Source organism: Gobio gobio (assembly GCF_949357685.1).
Source record: "Gobio gobio genome assembly, chromosome: 17".
NCBI classification, from domain to species: domain Eukaryota; kingdom Metazoa; phylum Chordata; class Actinopteri; order Cypriniformes; family Gobionidae; genus Gobio; species Gobio gobio.
The window spans coordinates 23,766,788-23,790,765 of record NC_137110.1 but is presented as its reverse complement, the minus strand read 5'-3'; the positions used below and the strand labels follow the sequence as shown (position 1 = coordinate 23,790,765).

Sequence of the window (23,978 nt, the reverse complement as noted above, 5' to 3'; positions counted from 1 at the left end):
TTTCTAAGCAGACTTCATACATTACTTTCATTTCTTTTGTTCTAGTACTTTCTTATTCTTTTTATACACACCTTACTGACTGATATACAGTACAGAGACGAGGACAGATGCAACTTCTCCCTTCTCCTTTTAGAATTTCAGTTTTGAGAATCTGAATACGATCTCAAAAGACCAAGAGGTCACAAGTTCAAATCTTGTTTCACTACAACAGTGAAATAACAGGGTCTATCACCGACTACAGGGAAAGATGATGCTTGGTTATTATGATGAAACAACTGGTAAGGGGAGAATTCAGAGTGAAGTAACCTGATTTCCAGTTCCTTTTTCCTGGAATTGTTCTTTTTTTAGGTTATTTGTTGAGATTTGGTGGGCTGAGATAGCACCTATGGCCCCTTTTATGACAATTTTCATCAACAAGCATCTTCGACATTCACTTCCTCATAAGCTGCACTTATGCAACCATCCAGGAAACTCAAGTCAAGACACTTTCATTTATATAGCACTTTTTACAAAACAGATTGTTTCAAAAGAATAGAAAATTAATGCAACAAAAATTGTTTTGGCTGGACAGCAGCGATAGAAGAAAGTCATTGTCCAGCTTAAGTAAGTAGGGGTGTAAATCGGATGGTTTATCACAGTTCGATACTATATTGATTCTCATAGGCAGCGATACGATATTTTCCGATACCTCAAAAAGTTCTGCGATACGATTAGATACAGGGGTATACCGATCAATATTTCGATATTATGTAAGAGGAAGAGTTGTTGTAGTAGAGCACATTTGGGAGTCTGCTCAAGCTGTCGCATCTGTCTTTTCACATTTATTGCAATACAGTACGTAACACAAATGCAATAGCATGTCACAGTAGCGGGCGGTGACTTTTTACCTGGGTATGCTGGGTGACGTGTTATGTCAAAACTGCACTTGCACATTGGATGGGTTTATAAGCACGTTCGCTCTAGACAGAGTGTTCAGTTGCTTACTCTCATGACACATAGCAACACAGCTAAAAGTTTCCTACTATATTTTACCATTTATTGAAAGTAGCCTACTTTTACCTGTTGATGCCTTCACAAGCACAAGCGTGAAAGGGGCGTTTGCGAAGTATTCTGTATTTTTGTAATACCGCTAGGCAGCACTAATGTCGCAGAAATTACATTCTTCATGTACGGCACATCGACCGAGGATACACATCTAAATCAGAGACAAATAAGAAACACCATGTCAGGCGTTGTTTTAAATGTATGCAAGAAGTGTTTTTTATTAAAAATTTTAAATAAGTATAATATAATATAATAAATATTAGTTGCCTATTATAAATAAAATTTAAGTAAAATATCATTACAATAAATTTAAGTATAATAAAAATATAATTATTCTTTTAAAAATAAGTTTAAATAATGCAAATTGATGACTTTAGCAAACACATATGCCGTTCCAGGCAACCAGTAACCCGTGTTTTTCCAACCTTCTACCCGTGAAAGTGCATTGGAACGGCAGTCAAACCCAATACTTCCCACCCATGAACTCGTACTAGATCGATGTACTCCCAGTTATGTGCTCTGACGTCACATAGCCCGCGAAACAACAATGGCGAAACAACAATGGCAGCCCCTACGGATGCGGTGTATATAAAAGTCGTACACGGTTATTTAACGTTATTAATCCGCAAATGTTATGCATTATCAGCAGCTTTTCTAGCATTAGTTAGTTTTCAGTCTATTGGGTGAAAGAATACATTTATACCAAATACATTTCCAACTATACAAATAACGTAAAATAAAAGGTATAACCGCTTCTCTTGCCTCATGCGCCATTTTTTCACCTCCGTTTCCCTCATATAAGTAAGGAGGAAGCACCTTTGGCGATAGAAATTATTGTAAATGAGCAAAAGCCCCGTACTGTCCGCCATGCTTTGTTTACATCAGGAGTCTCAAACTCATTTTACCTGGGGGCAGAGGTGGGTAGTAACGAATTACATTTACTTCGTTACATTTACTTGAGTAAATATTTTGGGTAACTTGTACTTTTAGAGTAGATTTAAAGATGGGTACTTTTACTCTTACTCAAGTACATTTTTTGTGAAAAAACTGTACTTTTACTTAGTTACATTCGGTGGCGTTCCTCCGTTACTGTCAAATGGTAATAATTATATTATATATATATTAAAATAAGTTCATATGACTTTCGCAAGTCTCGCGAAACGTTGGAGAGGCTGCTTCGCGAGAGGTTGCTACGCATCACCCGCTTATAATTAGCGCGCGTTTAGTCGGAAGATGATGGCCGAAGCAGAGGAAGATGTGTGTGAGCTACGGGAGGCAGATTGCCCGTGGCCTCAAGTTCAGTCTATGTTTTCACTCCAAGATGTCAAAAAGAATAGTTTCATAATGCGATGCATGTTGTGTGCACCAAAACGAACTGACATCTCTCAGCATACAAGAATTCCACTCTGAAAAGAACATGTAGCGGTAAGTGTCACAATGATGCCTATATTTGAACACTATTAACGGTCATTTGGTAACTATGGGAAATTTTCCCTTATTATAATACTATTTCACACACTGTCCCAGTGTTTTCCTCATATGCGCTCGTGTAAGTAATGACAAATCGTTTGAATCCTCCAAACAACACACGTCCACGAACAAACGTTCACATCTTCACATTTACATATCCTTTTCTTCACAAAACGAAACAAATTGAACAGCCTAATGTGACGTCTTGCATTTATACACAAATCCGGACAGACACCTGTCTGAAGTGTAGAAAATGCATACAAATAAAAACGGTATTGTATTTTATTCCTACCTAAAGAATAGCCTATAAAAATATAAGAACAAAGTATGTTTTAAGAAGAGCTCTAGTTAGCCCAGCACACCATTAATTTACACTGTTTAACCATTAATCACACACACACACACACACACACACACACACACACACACACACACACACACACACACACACACACACACACACACACACACACACACACACACACACACACACACACATATATATATATATATATATATATATATATATAAGGTTCATTTGCTTACATTAGTTAACATGAACTAATAATGAACTGCACTTATAAAGCACTTATTTATCTTTATGTTAATTTAAACATTTACTAATGCATTATTCAAATATTGTTAACATTAGTCAATGCACTGTGAACTAACATGAATAAACCATGAACAGCTGGATTTTTATGAACTAACGTTGACAAATATTAACTAATGCTGAACAGGTGTTGTTCATGGTTAGTTCATCTTATAATACATTAACTAATGTTATCTAATACAACCTTATTGTAAAGTGTTACAGAGAGGTGTGTGAAAGCTCTCCAAGCAGGGTTTTCGCTTCTTATCAATCAGATTGAAAGTAACTAGTAACTAACTACTTGAGTAGTTTTCTCATCGAATACTTTTTTACTCTTACTCAAGTAAATATTACGATTGCTACTTTTATTTTTACTTGAGTAAATATTTCCATAAGTACTTGTACTTTTACTTGAGTACAGATTTTGGCTACTCTACCCACCTCTGCCTGGGGGCCGCTGGAGGAAGACTCTGGGTCAGGCTGGGCCGCATCAAGTATTCCACATAAAAAGTGTTTCAAGTATTCCAAAAAAAAGGAGCACAATCTTCTCAATCTTTATTATTAACAGTTCTTCATCATGAATGTTTCTTCTGAACATGAACGGTTCTTCAGAACATAGAATTCTCTTGCCTACACTCTAAAAAAAAGGTTCTATATGGCACCAAAAATGGTTCTTGGCTCGTAAATAGTGCTATATAGCACCAATTTTGGTGCTTCAGCGGTTCTTCGGAGGTGCTATAGCACCTTAGTCAAAGAACCGGTGAAGAACCTCTGAAGAACCGCTGAAGAACCACTGAAAAAGGTTCTAAAAAAGGTTCCCCTTACGAGCCAAGAACCATTTTTGGTGCCATATAGAACCTTTTGTTTTTAGAGTGTACTCTATTTTTTAAAATATAGCCTATAGAAATTAAATCATGTAATATGAAATAATGATTTAAATTTTATTTTAAATAATAGACTAATTCAAAGCAAGGCCGTAACTAGGTCAAACAGAACAGTGAACGAAATTCTAGGTCTACTTCTAGTTGGGAAATAATCTTTTTGGGACTATTTGTAAACAATATTTGCATTAAATTGCGTCAAATATATTATTAGGTCCGAGATTCTTCGCATGAGTGAATAAATGCATAGATCTGGCTAGGGACAGGCTCCAGAAGGGAGCAGAATCTCATTGAGCCCCATGTTAAAATGCCCAACTTTACAGCAGAATAAAACATGTTTACAGCCTGGTAGAAATTGTGGTTTTGGTCTATACGGCTAATTTTGCCCTTCATGACAACTGTGAGGGGGGTGATTTTTTTTATAACTCATTCGTTTACATTATATAAAGCATTAAAGTTCTGCATAATTAAGGGCGTGGCCACTTCGAGTGACAGGTGGATAGCCATTTATCTGCTGTCTGTTTGTCATTGCGTCACTTCAGCTCCGTCCACGTCCCGCCTTTTTGCCCATTTTCTGTTATCCGGGAGTGACGCGTGATGACGCGCTGCCAAGATGGCAACGGCCATCTCGTCCATACTTTGCGCTTCAGAACGGCTCATCAGAATCCTATGGGTGACGTCACGGACCCTACGTCCATATTTTTTTACAGTCTATGGTTAGACCACATTAATTTCGACTGTCTGATCAGCTTCCTTCGTCTGTTCCTGTCAATCACGCGGTGTCAACCAATTATACTGCATGAGGGAGGGGCGAGCCAACTCTCTCTCTCACACACACACACAAAGGTGGCTGCAAGCGTGGCAAGTGACTCAGCAAAAAGGTGCTTTTCAGAGCAACGCGCGGGCCGCACTAACACTAAACTTTGATGTCAAGTAGGGGGCCACAAAATATCATCCCGCGAGTTTGAGACTCCTGGTTTACATCTAGCTACCCTTCAGGCAGTGCCGTGACTTTGCCTGGAACGCTACACAGTCGTGAGTCGTGGTTTGAAGTCGTAACTTACAAGCTCAAAAACCTGCCTGGAACGCAGCAATAGACTACGATTAACAGCCTCTGATAGTTACAGGTCTGCTTACAGTAGGTCTGTCTTTTAACAGTTATACTTTATATTGTTAAATTGAATTTCCCTACGGAGAAAATAAAATACTATGAAAATATTTTCAGTTATGGCTTTTTTCACATGATTGAGTCTATTTAGTTTTTCTATTAAACACAATGTGATTTTCGTTTATCGTAATCTGACAGTAAAAGACATTTTTCTTCTTGGGCGAGCGATCCGCTCACAGCTTACCCTGCTCATGTAATTCCCCATATGCCAGCAATCCAATGAGAACGCGGGACAGTGATGACGATACATAACAACAGAGCGTAGGTGCCAAAGCTGCTGTGGATCCGCTTACCCGAAACTCTCAGTGAGTGGCAGATTTGAAGAAAATTACCGTTGTTTGGCAAATAAATAAAAGATGGAGAGTTACATACGTTTCATTATGTTAGCTTTATGGTACACCTCAAACAAGGGACTTTGTAGTAATAGTGGTAATACTAATTAGCAAATCCACGAATGGCTTAGGTATGCAGAGCTTTCGCAATTTATATAGACCGCATGCCACTATAAAAGCAAGATGACAACATAAGTTATACCGTAATTAAACTAAACTATACCTGTTCTATCTTCATGAAGCATATATTCTCTGGCTCTGAAGGCATCTTACAATAGTTCCCACACAAGCGATTTATAGATTATTATGACATCATATGCTAATCAGTGGCTTGAAGATAGTTAACTGCACATCAGCTACATAAACTCATCAACTAACCATTCAGAAACACCCTGTTGCATTCTAAGTTGTCACTTCTTCTTTAGTCTCTCCATCATTGCCCGACTCCAGTTTGAACATAAAAAGGTGAAGAGTTTCGGACATGTTCGAAGCTCCGGCCTCTTCTAGAAAAGGGGGCGGAGAGCAGCAGCTAATTTGCATTTAAAGGAAAACGGTGCGTTTTTGCTCAACCTCAAAAAGTGACAATTTTAACATTCTATAAAAAATGATATGTGGGGTATTTTGAGCTAAAACTTCACATACACAACCTGGGGACTTATTTTACATATTGTAAAAAGGGGCAGTATAGGACCCTTTTAAAAGTCACAAAAGTCATATTTAGACATTCATTTTATTGCCAGATAACTTTAGTTTATGCAGTCAATCTGTTGTGCTAATTTGCCACCTTTCAGAATTAGGCAAACAAATAACAGCATTCTGCAACTTTCATGCCCAAAATGGATTTGTTGGTAAAGACCCTGACTTTGCAAATTAAATGCAACTTTCTCTGCCATGCTTAAAAAAAAAAAGATATAACTCTCTAAGTGTCTCCAAAGCAAACACCAATTCTTTCTGTTCTGTGCACAGAATCAAAAGCCACGGCCGCAGGCTTGTATCTGCTTCTGCTATCCTGATGAATATTTACATGCTTAAACACTCAAATTAGAATTCATTATCTTGTGTAATCTTGGGTTTAGATCTACATGTGCAGTTGTTTGATTAGTTGCTTGAGGATATGGGTTTTGTGCTTGGTTTGTGGGCCTTCTACCTTTTCTCACACTTGCCTTTTGATGCTAATGTCTGGCAAACGATAGGCCTGTTGTGTTCAAATTAGCATCTCTATTAGTATTGAAAATCTGTTTTTGTGGTTGAAGTTGTGTGATCCAAACCTCTCAATCCTACTTAGCAGCAGTTTACTGGAGGTATGCGCATTATCTTGTGGCAACATGCTTTCGTACCGGACATATTACGCTGAATAATTTAAGATCAACACAGGGTTTAGTTGAATGAGCACCTGCACATTAACCGGTCTAATGCAGAAGCTTCGCCGTAGCTGAGGGATTTTTACATTATTAAAGAGAAAATACAGCACAGTCGCCTTTGTCATTCTTGACATTTCCTGAAACCATCTTTGCAATTTGACAGCATCAAAGATGCATGAGAGGCCTACGAATCCACTCTAAGAATTTCCCTTTTCCTCGAGGACTGAAATCTTGCGCGGCTTCTAGTTTGTGAGCTTTAAAAGGTAAAGTAGGTTTATTCTGTTTCTGCCATGGTCAGCCTGCTGCAAAGCAGGTCACTGTCACGTTGACATTCTAAAACATGTTCTCTCTTTCCTCCACAGCTGCTTGAGGTTTATCTCGTGCAACAGAGGAAGTGGTGCGGGAAGAAGAATGCGTCGGCCTTAACGTTTTGTGTGTACAACAGGATATCCGACGCTGGGAGCGTTAGCCTCGTGTCGAGAGGTGATATAAAAGATAGATTGCAGCTTGTATTCTTAAGATGTACAAAAACTGTTTTTGTGCCCCCCCCCCACCCCCTTTCGTCTTTCAACGCATCTGCTCTCTCACCATATCGCTGTATTCCACGCTTCGGAGTGCAGACACCTCATTTCAGCTTGTCACAAGTAGTAATATGACTAACAAAAGTAAAGCATTCCTTATCTGAAACTCGTCTCTTATCATACTGGTAGTAATTCTGTGCACTTATAGTGTTAAATGTACTCATAGGCAAATACGTTAAATGCCAGTTGACTGACAGCTGGAAAACAGTGGGATTTCATGCTGGGGCAGCGGTAATTGTTTTCAGATTTGTTTTAGAGTGTCTTTTTGATCAAATTTGTGAGAGAGCGAGGGAGAGAGAAGGAAAGAAGAAGGAGAGGGAGCCAGACACTACTCATGGGGCCCATTAGGAAATTGCCAGTAAGCAAAGTTGCAAATAAGCTGTCACACAGTACAAATGAGATTACCTTTCCAATGTGCCCTGGAACCTGCACGCCGGGGGATGCAGAACCAGTCACGGCAAAACAAGGCACAATCGTCTGATTTATCTCAGCGCTTGATCTTCTGGTTGTGTTCTTTCTGCCTCTGTTTTTCATGCATGGTGTGCAAAACAGTTTACAAAGTGCTTGCAGCACAAGTTAATCAGTTGTAGACAACCTCTGAAGCGAGTCGACGCAGTGTTTCAAGTCAGGGATTTCACTTATAGTCATCAGCGTTGGAGTTTATACACGTACAGAGAGACTTAGTTGCATATTTCTGTCTAAACGGTTTACATCTATTGCTCTTTATTCACTTATTGATCAGTTTGTTGATGAGTTGATGATCTGCTTTCATTGTTGAAGAGATACAGATACAGAGTCAATAACCACCACTAGGGGCACTTTTAATGTCTCAGGGGTTGATTTTTATTCAAACAGATTAAATCTTTTTTTTTTAGAGAGGTCACATTAAAGGGTTAGTTCACCCAAAAATGAAAATACTGTCATTAATTACTCACCCTTATGTCTTTCCAAACCCCGTAAGACATTTGTTCATCTAAGAAATACAAATGAAGATCTTTTTAAAGAAATCTGAGAGCTTTCTGTCCCTCCATTGACAGTCTACGCAACTACCACTTTCAAGCCCGAGAAAGGTAGTAAAGACATCATTAAAGTAATCCATGTGACTTTAGTGGTTTAACCTCCATTTTATGAAGTGACGTGAGTGCTTTGTTTGCACAAAAGAACATAATATATAACATAATTTACACTTTATTTACCAAATATTAATTAATATTTTGTAAATTATTACTTGCTTCGCTTCATCAAAATTGAGGTTAAACCACTGGAGTTGGAAAATAAATAGTGCTGTTAAATAAATAAACCTTCAATCTTAAAATATGAAAATCCATCATAAAAATTGAATTATAATAATTAAAAGTACAATAATCTAAATTAATATTGAAATAAATATAGTTATATTCACTACAAAAAGTTGTCAGCGTGTCAAGTACTGTGAACTCCATATCATGAACTCAAGTGTGAATATTTATGAGTCACTTTGATGAAGAGATAGATAAGAGTGCACTTCCACTTTCTAAATGCAAGATATATCAGGCAACCAGCGTCCTTGCCTGACAATATGTCTCTTTCTAAAACACTCTCGTTCCAGTTATGATGTGCTTATTGGTAACGATGGGAAGCCAGTCATTGCCAAAACAGCCAAAAGAGACATGATGCCGATTTCACTGAATTTACAGAATGAGAATTTGGAGTATATTTTGTGGCGAGACTTCACTTTCTTAACTCAAAGTTTGTATTGTGGTGTAACACAAGTCTATTTTCATTCTACCGAAATGGCATTTCTGTAGACAACCAGGAGACCCTCATTAAATTCACACCAAATGTATGATTCTGTCACACCCACAAAACCCCTCTAGTTGCGCTAGTCCCATTCTAAGGCTCCATCTTGTTTATCTTTTGTAGGACCCAAAATTACTACATTTAAACGATTCTGGCGAGAGTCTGAATGAACCATGCTATTCAGATGACGATGAGGTTTATCTCAAACTGTTACCTTTAGCGTGTGTGGACACCACTGTCATCATCATTCAAAGCTATTGTGGTACATTCCCTAGCAGAAAGAAATCAAATAAAGAAGCGGAGCACTGCTATGATATTTGCATTGACAGCTGAACATGCAAACGTTTAGATTTGAATGAAAACTGCAGTATGTGGTTGGGTGTTGGCGGGTGTTGAAGGGCAGGCTCTGTCTGAGAGAATCAAGCGTCCTGTGGAATGAAGTGTGAAAGGAGATTAGACTAAACAGATCATAGACTTATCTGTGAGGTATATTATTGAATTACATTACGTACACATGTCTGGATTACTATTATTTCTGGTTAATGAGTGAGCATGCTGCTCTCCCTTGTAGAAAGGAATTAATACATTTAAAGAAGCTAAAATAAATTAATAAAATTTTTGGTCTTTATTATCCTAGGAATATTTCTGAAATTCATCTATGAAGTGCTTTGTGATGCTTTGTATGATTTGACCCAACCACAAATGCCATATAATGAACTAGTGAGTTTCTGTTTAAGCATACATTTTGAATATTTCCACCAATTTTGCTAAAGAAGAAAGATAGAGTTCATTAAATACACATTGGCCCACTGGGGCATGTTGTCACACGACAAGGGGCAAGTTGTCATAGTGGGTTTCCAGCACAATTTAAAAAGTTAAATAAACACATAAAACCATGGCTTAAAGGGTTAGTTCACCCAAAAAATTTAATTTCATTAATTACTCACCTTCATGTCTTTCCAAACCCATAAGACCTTTGTTTATCTTCAGGACACCAATGAAGATATTTTTGATGAAATCCGAGAGCTCTCTGACCCCTCTATAGACAGCTATTTCAAGGCCCAGAAAGGTAGTAAAAACATTGTTAAAATAGTCCATGTGACTACAGTAGATCAACCTTAATTTTATGAAGCGACGAGAATACTTTTTGTGCGCAAAAAATAACAACTTTATTCAACAATTTCTATAAAATAACGACTTTATTCAACTATTTCTTCTAGCCTGTGTCAGACTCCTACACTGTTGATACAGTGTATACAGTGCAGCACTTCCAGAATGCTGGCTTACCATTGGCCGACGCTGTTTACATGAGCAACACGACGCATACACACGAGTCGTTCTGTCGTAGAACTAGGTAGTGCTTCACTGTTTACACTGCGTCAACAGCGTAAGAGTCTGACACAGGCTAGAAGAAATTGTTGAATAATGTTTTTTTATTTATTTATTTTTGCACACAAAAAGTATTCTCATCGCTCAGGAAAAAATTAAGAGACCACTTAACATTGAGAAATCCATGTTAAAGGGATAGTGAAAATTAGCCCATAATTTACTCACCCCCAAGTCATCCTAGGTGTATATAACATTCTTCTTTCAGACGAATAAAATCTGAGTTATATTACAAAAGTTCAGGCTAATCCAAGCATTAGAATTTGATTCATAGTTGCTCTGTTTTTGAAGTCCATAAAAAGTGCAAACTCAAGATGCGTACGTGACGTCATGATGAGCGTACCTGGTCGCGTTAGTCTTTCGAACGGCAGGGGAACTTTCAACAATTTTTCCATAAATTGAACAGGGAAGGTGGTCGGCCGAAAGTTTACTTGATAAAGTTTTAAATTTGGATATTTTTCTTACACAAACGCATCGATTCGCTTCAGAAGCCCTTTATTAACACCCCAGAGCCGCGTGGAGCGGAACATTTAATCAATGTTATTTGACGGACAGATGCTCTTTTTATGGACTTCAAAAGCAGAGCAACTATGAATCCAATTCTAATGCTTGGATTAGCCTGGACTTTTGTAATATAACTCCGATTTTATTCGTCTGAAAGAAGAATGTTATATACACCTAGGATGACTTGGGGGTGAGTAAATTATGGGCTAATTTTCATTTTTGGGTGAACTATCCCTTTAAGTGGTCTTTTTAATTTTTTTCAGAGCTGTATTTGTGTGTGTATATATATATATATATATATATATATATATATATATATATATATATATATATATATATATATATATATATATATATATATATATATATATATATACTGTATACACACATATACATATACATGTATATATGTATGTATATAAAACTCGGTGCTTCCACTCTTAAGTATTTTAGACCATGGCTGGCTGAATCAAAATAAGTGTTTATTTTAAATTATTTGTAACAAAATGTAACAGATCCTTTAAATGTAATGATTGCAGCAGATACAAAGAGGACAATATGCAGGCTTTTAAAATGGTGATACGACAGATGATGAATAATCACAGTTATTACACTGTTTGCACAATAAGATAAATACAGCCGTTGTGAGGAAGAGATATTGCATGAGAGCTGGCTGAGACTGCCATACATGGGCAAATTTCTGTGACTGTGTGTAAGTGTGTGTGCTGCCGGCTGGAATTTCGCCCTCTGACGTCACTGCCTGCTACTCTCCAGATTTGGGAAAAAGAAGTTTCACTTTAAGTGGGGATTTGAAACTCTGTGATTCTTAGAAAGCGAGGTAAGAGAACTATTAAAGCTTTCGAGGGGCGGCTCCACGCGTTGAAACGCCGATCGCAGGCCCGGGACAACGCAGCGTTGTTAATGGGCGCGAGCTCTACAGCTCGAACTATGTTTGACAACTATATGTTCTTCTGTGAGAGATTCGAGCTGTGCCATTGAAATGGAGGGCGTGGGATTGCTAGAAGGAGGGGGGCGAACTTTGTTTCGCGTATTTACCTCGCAGCCGAGACATTTGAGCGAACATTTAGAAGGTGTCGGCGTACTTTGAATACGATTAGTAGATACTTGTTGCAAATGAACGTCTGAAGTTGACCGTGTTGTGATTCAGAAACATTCTTGCACTGTTGTGTTTCTTTTGAAGAATGCGGAAGTAAATAGGCTGGAGGGTTCGTGTGCAGGAGGATTGTAACAGTGCTTCAGAGACGTGGCTTCTGCTTACAACAGCAACAGATACGAAAGATTAGTGCTGGCCATGTGCTTTGCTTGCGTTGTTCAATTCAAATATCAGTGTGATGCTGCACAACTTATACCGGGGATCTGTAACTCGTTATGTGTTCTTGTTTACTGGTTAAAAGAGGGAATAACTGAATGTTACATTGGCTTTTGCAATATTGTGATTTAAGATTTGTGTCAGGAGCATTGTAGTGATCTCTGATTTTAAGGGGCACAAACAAATTGCAGGTTTATGTTAACTTATATTTATTTATATTTAAATGTATGTTAGGCCTATATTTTGGTCTATGTCTCAAGCTTCAGTTGTATGCTTTTTACACTCCCATACACTGCCCGGCCATAAAAAAGTTGCTGTTTGAATGTAAATAGGCAAATGCTTGAGAGTCTATGATTGGATTATTATTGCAGTTATTATTGAGTTTCTAGCATGTTATATATTTGGCAACATATATTTATTCTAACCCTAATTGATGAGTGTGTAGCTTTTCATTTTTTAAACAACCATGTACACCATGGCCATGTTCCAGTTTCACAATGTAAATATTCATCAGGCTCAAATTGTGAAAGTATGGTTGGGAGGGAGCATGAAGAAACATTTTCATACATGTATTCGCACCTCTGAGTCCTGACCTTAAATTAATTGAAAGTGTTTGGGGTGTTCTGGAGTAGACTTTACAGAGTGCTTGACTCTTGCATTGTCAATACAAGATCTTGACCAAAAATGGATGCTCCTCCTGATGGAAATAAATGCTGTGATGTTATTTCAATTAAGAGGTGCATACATTTTTCTTAAGCATTTGCCTATTTAAAGGTGAACTATGTAGGATTTTTGCAGTAAAACATCCAGAAACCACTAGGCCAGTGTTATATATTTTGTTCAGTTGAGTACTTAGAATATCCCAAATGTTTTCAACTATTTGTAAATCGTGAGAAAATTGCTATTTGAACCAAGGAGCCGGGACGTGTGAGCTATGCGTGTGAGGGAGTCGCCTGTCGATTGCGTCATATCTGCGTCACCCTCGGTCTCCGGTTTTATTCAGTGAAACACTTTACTCTCACTGCAGTGTGAACAAGTGTCATAGCTCAGCCGCCGAGCGAACGTCATAACTTCCTTTTCAACACAGTCAGATATATCTAATACGATAAACAGAGCTGCGTTACCTCACACTCAGCACTGGAGAAGAGGAAGTGCCGCCGGCAACCGTGTCATAATAAAAGTCCCGCCAGCGACTATGCCATAATAACAGTCCCGCTCTTCAATCGCTCCTGCGGCCTTGCTCAGCTCCACAACACTCGGTCCTGCTCTGCTTCAGACTACAGTAATGTTAATAATCGCATCCATGAACATGATTTCTGCCCGAGTCCTATCCTGACTGTTTCCCACCGGCTGTGAGGTGAAGACCACATGTCCCGAGATTCTGCGCTCAAACGTGCCGTCATCAAACTACGCCTTTGTTTTGAACAGGCGACCTCTAGTGGACGGAAAAGTTACATAGTGTAGCTTTAAATACAAATATTGACATAGCATGAAAAGCTTAGGTAATTTGGGTGCCAGTTGAAACAGAAAGACAATTGGATGATTTTAACATCAGTCTGGGTGATTTGAGCATATTGCTTTTAAACTGCTTCTTGAACCACAGTGTTGAAGTAGTTTAAGATGCACGCAGTCAGTGTTGACAGATTTGAGACAGTCTTGTGGCTCAAAGTTGAATATGCAATTTGTTGTGAGTTGAGCTTTAAAGCAGCCTATTGATCTTCATCAGACTTCAATAAACCAACTCTACAGTGATAATATGGGTTTGTTTTGTTAGTGTAGCCCTGTCATTCATGGGTTTACTTGCTGAAATAGAAGGTGTTTCTCTTTACTATTGAAAGTAAATGTGATTTTTGATTTTCATAATGATTTATCTTTTGGTAAAGCATGAATCTATTGCTGTGATCTGTGGATTTAGTCCAATATGGAGGCATCTCTGCTATTGTGTGCGCAACTAATAGTATGAACAGAATTCTTGTCTCCTAAAAGACATTTTCTTGTCAGAGAAGCAAATATATCAATATCTATTTCAAGTCCACCAAAATGTCTAGAATACAGACATTGTTCATCTTAAAAGTAGCTAAGTGCTAAAATATTTATCTGTTTCCTTACAAAGACGACATTCAAAATTCTACTTTGATATGAATCTCTAATCAATAACATCAAGGCCTCCCAGCCATCAAACTGAATAATTTCTGACACCCTCCACTCCAGCCTCCCCCCAAAAAGTTTTAACTCCAAACTACATCTCACCCAACAGCAGGCATTAAAAAAGAGGACATGTCTGACAGGCTAGTGATGCTTAAAGTTAAAAGATGAATCCTGCCTTTGAGACTAGTCTTCCATGCTCACTCCTTTGACTGTCGTTTTGCCGTTAGAGCAGACTTTCTATGAATATTGACTCTGTGTCGTATGACTGTAGGTTACTGTAGGATCAAAAATGTCATGCCTTATTTCTGTTGCTATGGATACTCTGTGATCAGGTGCTGTCTGGAGCAAGAGTGACAACTGAAAGTTATAAATACACAAAGAAATACAGCAATTATAGTGAGCATATAATATGGATTTATGCAACAGTTAATTCTGGTGTCATGAACAATTCAGTTCACCCATTGAATCAAGTCCTAGACCCCAGAGAAATTCCATTGGGTTAAAGAATATTTATTGGGTGCTCCATTCAGTGCCTGTTTAGAATAATATGTTAAAAAGTGCTGATGGTTTTAATAGCTAACATTTTTAACAGCCCTGTTAAGAGGGTCACACACCATTATGAGAAGTGCATATCTGCATTATGTCAAAGTTATAGGACAAAAAGCACAGGCATCGCACATAGAACACGTAATTCTGTACATTGTGCAAACTCAACTCAATTTATTAAAAACTTTTATTCAGCAACTGTTTTCAACATAAGAGGTTTCTTGAGCACCAAAAACATTACCCAAACTATGAATGGTGTGGAAGAATTTTGCGAAGCATCTCCCCAACTCAATATTGAATATTTGATGCTCATTGCCAATCATTTTTAGCCTGACGTCGTCATACTCAATTCTAGTCAGAATATGAGTCTGATACTGCTCCGTTGGGCTGTGATTATGGGGCGTGTTTCAACCGAACCAGGAAAGACCTCAATTGGATAGACCTACAACCAATCAGAGCAACGGAGCGACGCATAACGTTAGTTGTCAAATGTCAACAGAACTCAACTGCACTGTGTTGCCATGTCCACGGGTTGAAGCGACCCCAATTATGTGACATACAGACCCAGGAATGCGATTTTTAGCTACCAGCCCTGCCAAAATAACACATATTTTACCCCCCAAATGCTTTTTTCCCGGAGAACCCCCCCCCGGAAAGCTATTGGACTTGTTTTTGGCTAGTATTGAGGAACGTTAGCAATTGGGCGAGTTTTGTTGTAAAAACTTGGCAACCCTATACCTGCACGCACGCTGGAATAAGTAGCCTAACGTTAGAAGAAAAAGATGAGTGTAAACGATCTTTGCCGGTGTTGTAAAAAAAGAATTTAAGGATACACAGAGTACTTACCAACACGATCATCATTTCTGAGAGAAATAGTAAAGGTGAATGCATATACGAACAAGTTCTCCGTTTAGGATTAGAACAAACTCAACCCAAGCGCCTTTGATGACGTGGATGATTACGTTAATGTTGATCATCTGTCCATCATCGTCTAAAGCCCGCCCTGACAATTTCATTGGTCCGAACAGTTTCTGTTCGGGCATAATTACTTCTCTATGGATCAAGTCCAGACCGAACTGCCCGAGTAAAAATGTTGTGGGCGGGGCTAAGTTCGGCTGGCATCCAGGCTAAATCATTTTTACATTTAGATTACCTTTGCTGTCATTTAGGGGTGTGCGATATTGACACAAAAATTATGTCTTGATATTTTTTGATAGCGATAATTTGACTGAGTGTGTTATTGTGCTGGTACCTTGGTAGGTTTTGGACGGCTGTGGTCAGTTGACTCCTAAAATGTTTGATGTTCTTCATATTCTGTGCGGTTTTCAGTTCACTGCAGTGACAGAAACGATCTGAATATTGATATGTAAAATGATTTAAAACATGAAAAGATACTTTTAAATGTGAAATTAATACCGCCAGTAGGTGGCAATCAGTCGCCGTTAAGGAGTGAGTCATTTGCTGCATCCCAATTCGCATACTATCCTTACTAAATAGTATTCAAAAATAGAATTATTATGTCCCAAATCGTAGTGTTTCAAAGATACCTGGATGGTCTACTATTTCCGGTCAGAATTCGAAGTGCAGATCGACGCACACTCTAATGGCTGATATTGCCCACAACCCATTGGGAGTTGGACGAGGATTCGTTTAGAACTACAAACGCGGATAAAAAGTGTTAAAGAACTACAAACATGACGGATGTGCGAGTCCGACGGTTAAGTAGAGAAGTTTAGATAAAGAGGTTTGAGTGATCAATTATGAGTATTTAACCTGACAAAAAGGTATTCATTCAATGTTATCCACATTATATTTCACCTGCAGCAGCATTGTGAACTTTTGTATGATGATTCGTTTGGCGATTAACTTTTAAATGCATCATTATATAAAACTGCAAACACATGAGGAGTCTCTGCATTAAAGACCCACAAATGGCAAATCAATGTGCTATGTCTCTCCAATATGGTAGGAAATTAAATTGAATGTGGAGGATTTGAACTGTGATGATGATTGACAGGGCAGTTTAAACAGTGACGGGATGCATGTCTGTTAAAGATGACGAAGTAGCATGTCCCAAAGCTTGAAACTCTTCTGCTACACACTCAAAAGTATGTACTTTTTCTTCACAAAAAGATTGCCTGAATTCAATGATTTGGAGTATAAGTAGGCGAATTGGGATGCAGCAATTGAGATTCAACCGATTCATTCAAACGGCTGACTCATTCAGGAACGAAACATTTGACCATCTTAATCTATCCTAGTTATTGAATCATTGATTCAACTGATTCATTCAAAAAGCTGATTAATTCAGTAAGGAAACACGCAGTGTGTTGCTCAGAAATGCAATTACAGTGCTGTGGCTTTGTTTTGAACTGTTTTCGTTGACGAAATGGAGCATAAACAGGCAATATGGTGTCTAAAACGGAAGTCACTTAATATTTACTTCTTGTTTAGTAAATTTGTATAAAATCAATATCACATTTGTTATCTTGCGGATACCTGGAGTTTTTGTGTCATTTATGAACTATGTTAAATTATATAAATATAAACTAACTCACGCAGTGAAAGCGTGCACTCTAAACTTGTCTGATCTGAAAGTCTAAATCACGTATTCTATGCATGCACTCTCTCTAGGTGTGTGTGAGAGATATACTCGATAATGTCACATTGTTAAACCAACAATTATGATATTATTGCAGACGATATACACTATATTTGTAAAAGTATTGGGACACCCCTCCAAATAATTGAATTCAGGTGTTCCATGGCCACAGGTGTATGAAATCAAGCACCTAGGCATGCAGACTGCTTCTACAAACATTTGTGAAAGAATGGGTCACTCATGAGCTCCGTGAATTCAAGCGTGGTACAGTGATAGGTTGCCCCCTGTGCAATAAGTCCATTCGTGAAATTTCCTCACTAATAAATATTCTATGGGCAAGTGTTGTAGTGGTATTATAACAAAGTGGAAGCAATTTGGAACCTCAGCAACTCAGCCACGAAGTGGTAGGCCACATAAAATCACAGAGCGGGGTCAGCCCATGCTGAGGTGCACAGTGCGCAGAAGTCCCCAACTCTCTGCAGAGTCAATAGCTACAGACCTCCTAACTTTGCGTGGCCTTCAGATTAGCTCAAGAACAGTACCTAGAGACCTTCATGGAATGGGCAGAGCACTTTAATGGGCGAGCGTTTGTGCTCTAGTCGCGCGTATGCTCCCTTCCGAGAAAAGAGCCCGTACAAGGACATTCCGCCCTTGCTGACATCAGATAGACCCATACTCAAAAAAAACTTTCCGAAACTTATGAGAAACCGGAAGGAGTATTTTTGGTACAGAAATACTCCATCAAACGTCCAACTTTTTTTTTTTACTTTGTCCATGTTTAGCATGGGAATCCAGGTCTTTAACAGTGTAAAAAGCTCAATATGCATGAAACAGCATTTCACCCCCCCCTTTAAGTAACATTAGGCAGTTTTGATTTATATGATGTTTAATGTTGATGATCACATTTGCATATGCTTACATACGATCTCTTGTTTTTTTGCGTCTTCTTCGCCTGTGTTTTGATCAGGAGATTCTGTACTCATTCTAAAGATGCGTAGGGCCCTATGAAATCCGTTTTATTTTTTCCCAAATTCCGTTTTATTTTTTCTCAAATTCCGTTTTTTCCATTTTAATTTTTGCTAATTCCTTTTTTTTCTCCGTTTAAATTTTTGGGAATTCAGTTTTTTTTAACCTTAACTGTTATTTTAGTTTTTAATGTTAATATAATAGAACATAAAACATAAAATAGGAATGACCTTAAATTTATTGAGGTAACAAACATCACATTTACTTTTCAGGACAAATACCGCATGATGCAACATAACACTGCACTCGAAGTACTTCAAGTCACAACAAAATATTAGTGCTGTGAATTAATTATTTAAAAAAAACAAATTAATCGCATTTTTTCTGTAATTAATCATGATTAATTGCAATTAAAAACATTGGAGTTTTTTGATATTGTAATAATTTCAGTTACTCTCCAAATAAATTTTGATACAACTTAAAGACAGCATATTTTAAATGTGTGTTGTAATGGCATCTTTTTATGAATGAAGGCCAGTGTCACTGATATTAATGTCTATATGAAACATTGATGATGTTACATTACAGTATAACTGAAAGCTACCAATTTCAACATTTATTAGGCTTTAAAAAAATAACTTTTAATTTAATTGAACTTAAAACAATCTTTACATAAACCCATTATAATAAATGTTATATTTACCTGTGGCCTTGCCTGTCAGACATAGTCTACACAGAAATTGAATAAAGTTATCAACACCTTTCTTAACAGCATAAATAATAAGTGAAATATAGATGAATCATCATTAAAGCTACAATCTTCTCTGTTCCCGTTGTACTTTGAACATTAATGACAGACATTATCAGTGCTACTGTCAATTTAAGATCTACCTCTGCCGAACATGATGCGGATCAGACGCGCTGTCCCGCGCTTCTCATTTTCTCTTAAGTTCATTTAAGACATTATTTTCCATACAGTACATTAAAGTGCATTAAAACAAGGCAAAATACAGCAAGCACTCCCCGCGAGGGAACTGCTCGGCTCGGTACTGAGGGCTTAGTGTTGAGTTTCTTAACTTTTTCGCCGACGAAAGCAGAGCCGTGGTGAGCCGCTTCGCCATACTTTCATTGTTTTGAAGGGTGAGCTGAAATTACGGGAGGGGTTGTGTTGCCCAGATTTGCTTCCCCCGGTCTGCATTTTCCCCAGACATACGTTCTTCTCCCACACAAAACCGCATTTCATTCCAAATATGTAAAATTCCGGGAAATTCCACGTTAACAATATATTCCGCGTTAATATGCCAATTCCGCGATTCCGTCCGCGATTCCGTGATTGCGGAAATCATAGGGCCCTAGATGCGTAATAGCTCCCCCTAGCGTATAAGTGTGGAAACACAGAAAATTCCGTGTTTGGCGGGGAAGCGTTTTCTCACAAATAACAGAAAATTCTGTGTTTGGCGGGGAAAGAGTTAATAACAAAAATAATTTATACATTTGAGCAAATCTCAAAATGATTATCCAACTGTAATACTTTAAATTATAATTTTGTGTTATAATTTAAATTATAAACTTTTTTAACAAAATAGATATTTATAAAAGTTTAATATCAGCCATTAATCAGTTTTCGGTCAGTTATACCATTGAAATTAATTAATATGATTTGGCCAGATTTTTGATATTGCCATATCCCTTGTTCTTTTGGAATGTTTTTTGTTTGTTGAGCACAAATAAGCTGAATAACTAGCCACGTATTATCTGAATTTTTAGTTGCTGAATATTAACTTCTGTATAAAAGCAATATCCCAGTCCGACTGTGATTACAGTAACTATGGCCTTGTGCCTACAGCTGAATCAGATTTGATTTTGGTTAAATTAGTCTGACATTAATGTATTCCATCTGAAAGCGAAATTTGCTCAATGAACAAGTTTTGAACAAAGCTATAATTTCCAATGTGTTTCAGTCCTGGATGACAAATCCAGTAGTCTGATAGAACAGCTGCACTTTCTGCTCCATTTTTCTACTGCTGCACTCCAATTTCCAAGAGGCATAGAGAGCACAGATCTGTGTAGTTTAAGTACACAGGAAACGGGCATTCAGGATGAGAGGTGGATGAATGAGTGTACAGTGACTCTGTCCTTTAGGATGTGGTGTGGAACAGGCTCCGGACCGCGAGACGGATGATGCAGCGGTCGCTCTCACGGTTATGATTTACAGCAGACTTGTGCTCATTTCTCACTGCACTCATTGACACAGCAGTATAAGGAACGCTGCCCGACTTAAAGTTCAGCTGCACTGTGACTTTGATCTCCCTCTGAACTCTGGGTAATCAAGCTTCCTTACATTCCCTTCAAGTGCTTGCAAGGAGAAAGACAGATTGCCACATTAGCATACAAGGCTAAGAAGACACCTGCAGCCGTAAAAAGGACATGCAGTGTTTTAGCCGGTGATAGAAAGTGGAAGGAGCGAGCAGATAAGAGGAAGGACAGCTGAGACGTGTTCACACCTTCATACACATTTAGAAACATGAGCATCGTATGCTTATTACCACGGCTGGACAGGTCTTCTCGATTTATGTGGATTAAATGCTGTTCATCTCGTCCTGCTTATGATTGATGAAGTGTTTCATAGCACTATCTCTCTCTTTTCTTGAACCTTCAAATTTCCTTTGGCCTACTGTCTGTTGACAACCAAATAAGAATGTATTGCCTGTATCCTCCCTTTTCTTTGTCAGATACCATTCCTCTGAAGCCTTGTTTATACTCACAGCATCCATTTGAGTGCGAAGGTGCAGTTTTGGAGTGTGTTTATGGGGATTTTTGACCACTCTTCTAGAAGCGCATTTGTGAGGCCAGGCACTGATGTTGGACGAGAAGGCCTGGCTCGCAGTCTCCGCTCTAATTCATCCCAAAGGTGTTCTATCAGGTTGAGGCCAGGACTCTGTGCAGGCCTGTAATATTCCTCTACACCAAACTCGCTCATCCATGTCTTGGAACAGGAAGGGGCCATTACCGAACTGTTCCCACAAAGTTGGGAGCATGAAATTGTCCAAAATGTCTTGGTATGCTGAAGCATTAAGAATTCCTTTCTCTGGAATTAAGGGGCCAAGCCCAACCCCAGAAAAACCCTACACCATAATCCCCCCTCCAGAAAACTTTACACTTGGCACAATGCAGTCAGGCAAGTACCGTTCTCCTGGCAACCACGAAACCCAGACTCGTCCATCGGATTGCTAGACAGAGAAGCGTGATTGGTCACTCCAGAGAACATGTCTCCACTGCTCTAGAGTCCAGTGGTGGCATGCTTTATGCCACTGCATCTGATGATTTGCATTGCACTTGGTGATGTAAGGCTTGGATGCAGCTGCTCAGCCATGAAGCTCTCTACGCACTGTTCTTGAGCTAATCTGAAGGCCACACAAAGTTTGGAGGTCTGTAGCTATCGACTCTGCAGAAAGTTGGCGACATCTGCGCACTGTGCGCCTCAGCATGGGCTGACCCCGCTCTGTGATTTTACGTGGAGTTGCACTTTGTTTTAATACCACTAACATTTGACCGTGGAATATTTATTAGTGAGGAAATTTCACGAATGGACTTATTGCACAGGTGGCAACCTATCACCACGCTTGAATTCACTGAGCTCCTGAGAGTGACCCATTCTTTCACAAATGTCTGTAGAAGCAGTCTGCATGCCTAGGTGCTTGATTTTATACACATGTGACCATGGAAGTGATTGGAACACCTGTATTCAATGATTTGGAGGGGTGTCCCAATACTTTTGGCAATATAGTGTATATGTTCTCATATCCATGTATATTTTTTTCTAATGTCTCAATCTTTTAAATAATTCTTTGATTATTTATGTGGGTTTGGTGAAGTGTAATAAAAAACAAACATCGTCACCTGTGATCCTTACTACTTTTCATTGCGGCTTCCTGGTTTAGGGGACAAATACTCAGAGTCGGCCCCTTTTTTCGTGCTATAACTTGTATTAAAGTGAAAGAAAAGACTCGCAGTCTGAGCTGTTGCTTGAACTGAGGCGCTACAGTGATGTGTCTCGTGACAAGTGAAAGCATTAAAAGTTTGAAAGTTTAGATTTTGTTTCTTATCAGAAGTAACAAAACACAAAGCTCTATGTGATTATTTGATGCGAGAAGCGCTACAAATAATGTTTGGTGTAGGGAAGCGGGCCTGCTTCAACCCTGACTTGAACTACTGGTGAGTAATAGGGTAAAATAGAGCCTGCATTAACGTCACTATTTTTTTAAACTGTTTATTCGTTATGATCTTTCCCTAAATTCAATACAACACACATTTTCTTCTCACACAGTATGAGTTGCAGTCCACCCCCTTTTGATTGACAGGATATAACTGACTGCTCATCGGCTGCTTTTTTAAACAGTTGGCGGATGGTGAAAATAATTGCTTTTATCGGGCGATACAGATTGTTGCCCGATACATCGGTACATCCCTACTGAAAATACAAAAAATTATGGTAAGGTTATGGTAAAAGAAACAGCAGCTGTTGTTGCCAAAACTTCACTTTAAGGTAGCAACAATATGGATTTAGCTGAAATTTACAGTACTTTTTTTTTTTCAGATTTCTTTAACTGATAATGTTAATATACCTACCTACTGATATGTTTTGTACCTTTTATAATACGTTGACAACAACCAAAAAACACAGGTGAGGTGACGCGACGCATGCTGAATTAAAGCTCATCACAAGCAGCTTTTCCACAAGCTGAGATATATACTAATTAATATATAGAAGATCAACGCAGTGTCATAAACACAAAACACCCCCATTGTAACACACTGCACTAATTTAACGCAATAAACATTAATTTAACAACATAAGATGAATGAATCATTTATATTCTTGGAAATCTGGGAATGTCAATTTACATTATTTCACTGTAACTTATAATATGGCTTGTTTTCAAGTGTAATCGGTGTCAGGTGACTCCAAAATAAGTGTAATTATACAGGGCTTCCAGTTAAGAACTATTAGATCAACTATAGTTGTTCTGACAACCCACTGACTTGATTTTATAAATATTCACATCCTTCTGCACATCCGTAATAACAGAGAGAGAAGTGTTTTTCTACACTTGGTTGAGTGTATGTGTTAAAGCGGTGTGCAAAGCTCTCTGACCTGCTATGATTAGCTCTTAAAGTGCTGCAAGATAATGACACCATATTACAGACTTTCAGAATACAAAAATAATTTGTCTAATTTGCAATCAGTAGTTTGTTCTTGGTTTTCATTAAACATTTAAAAAAATTCT

The 23,978-nt window shown here is 38.3% G+C and overlaps 1 protein-coding gene across 2 annotated transcripts in view; it reads left to right on the top strand.

Moving 5' to 3' along the window:
• Positions 1-11,695: 11,695 nt before the first annotated feature.
• The window catches only part of lpp (LIM domain containing preferred translocation partner in lipoma), a 239,944-nt gene continuing 227,661 nt past the window's right edge, over positions 11,696-23,978 (top strand). Inside the window, exon 1 of one of the 2 annotated variants that reach the window (XM_079841468.1) lies at positions 11,696-11,936. The gene's annotated coding sequence lies outside the window, so the exon portion shown is untranslated. The remainder of the gene's footprint in view (positions 11,937-23,978) is intronic. The other variant, XM_079841470.1, reaches the window with a different exon arrangement.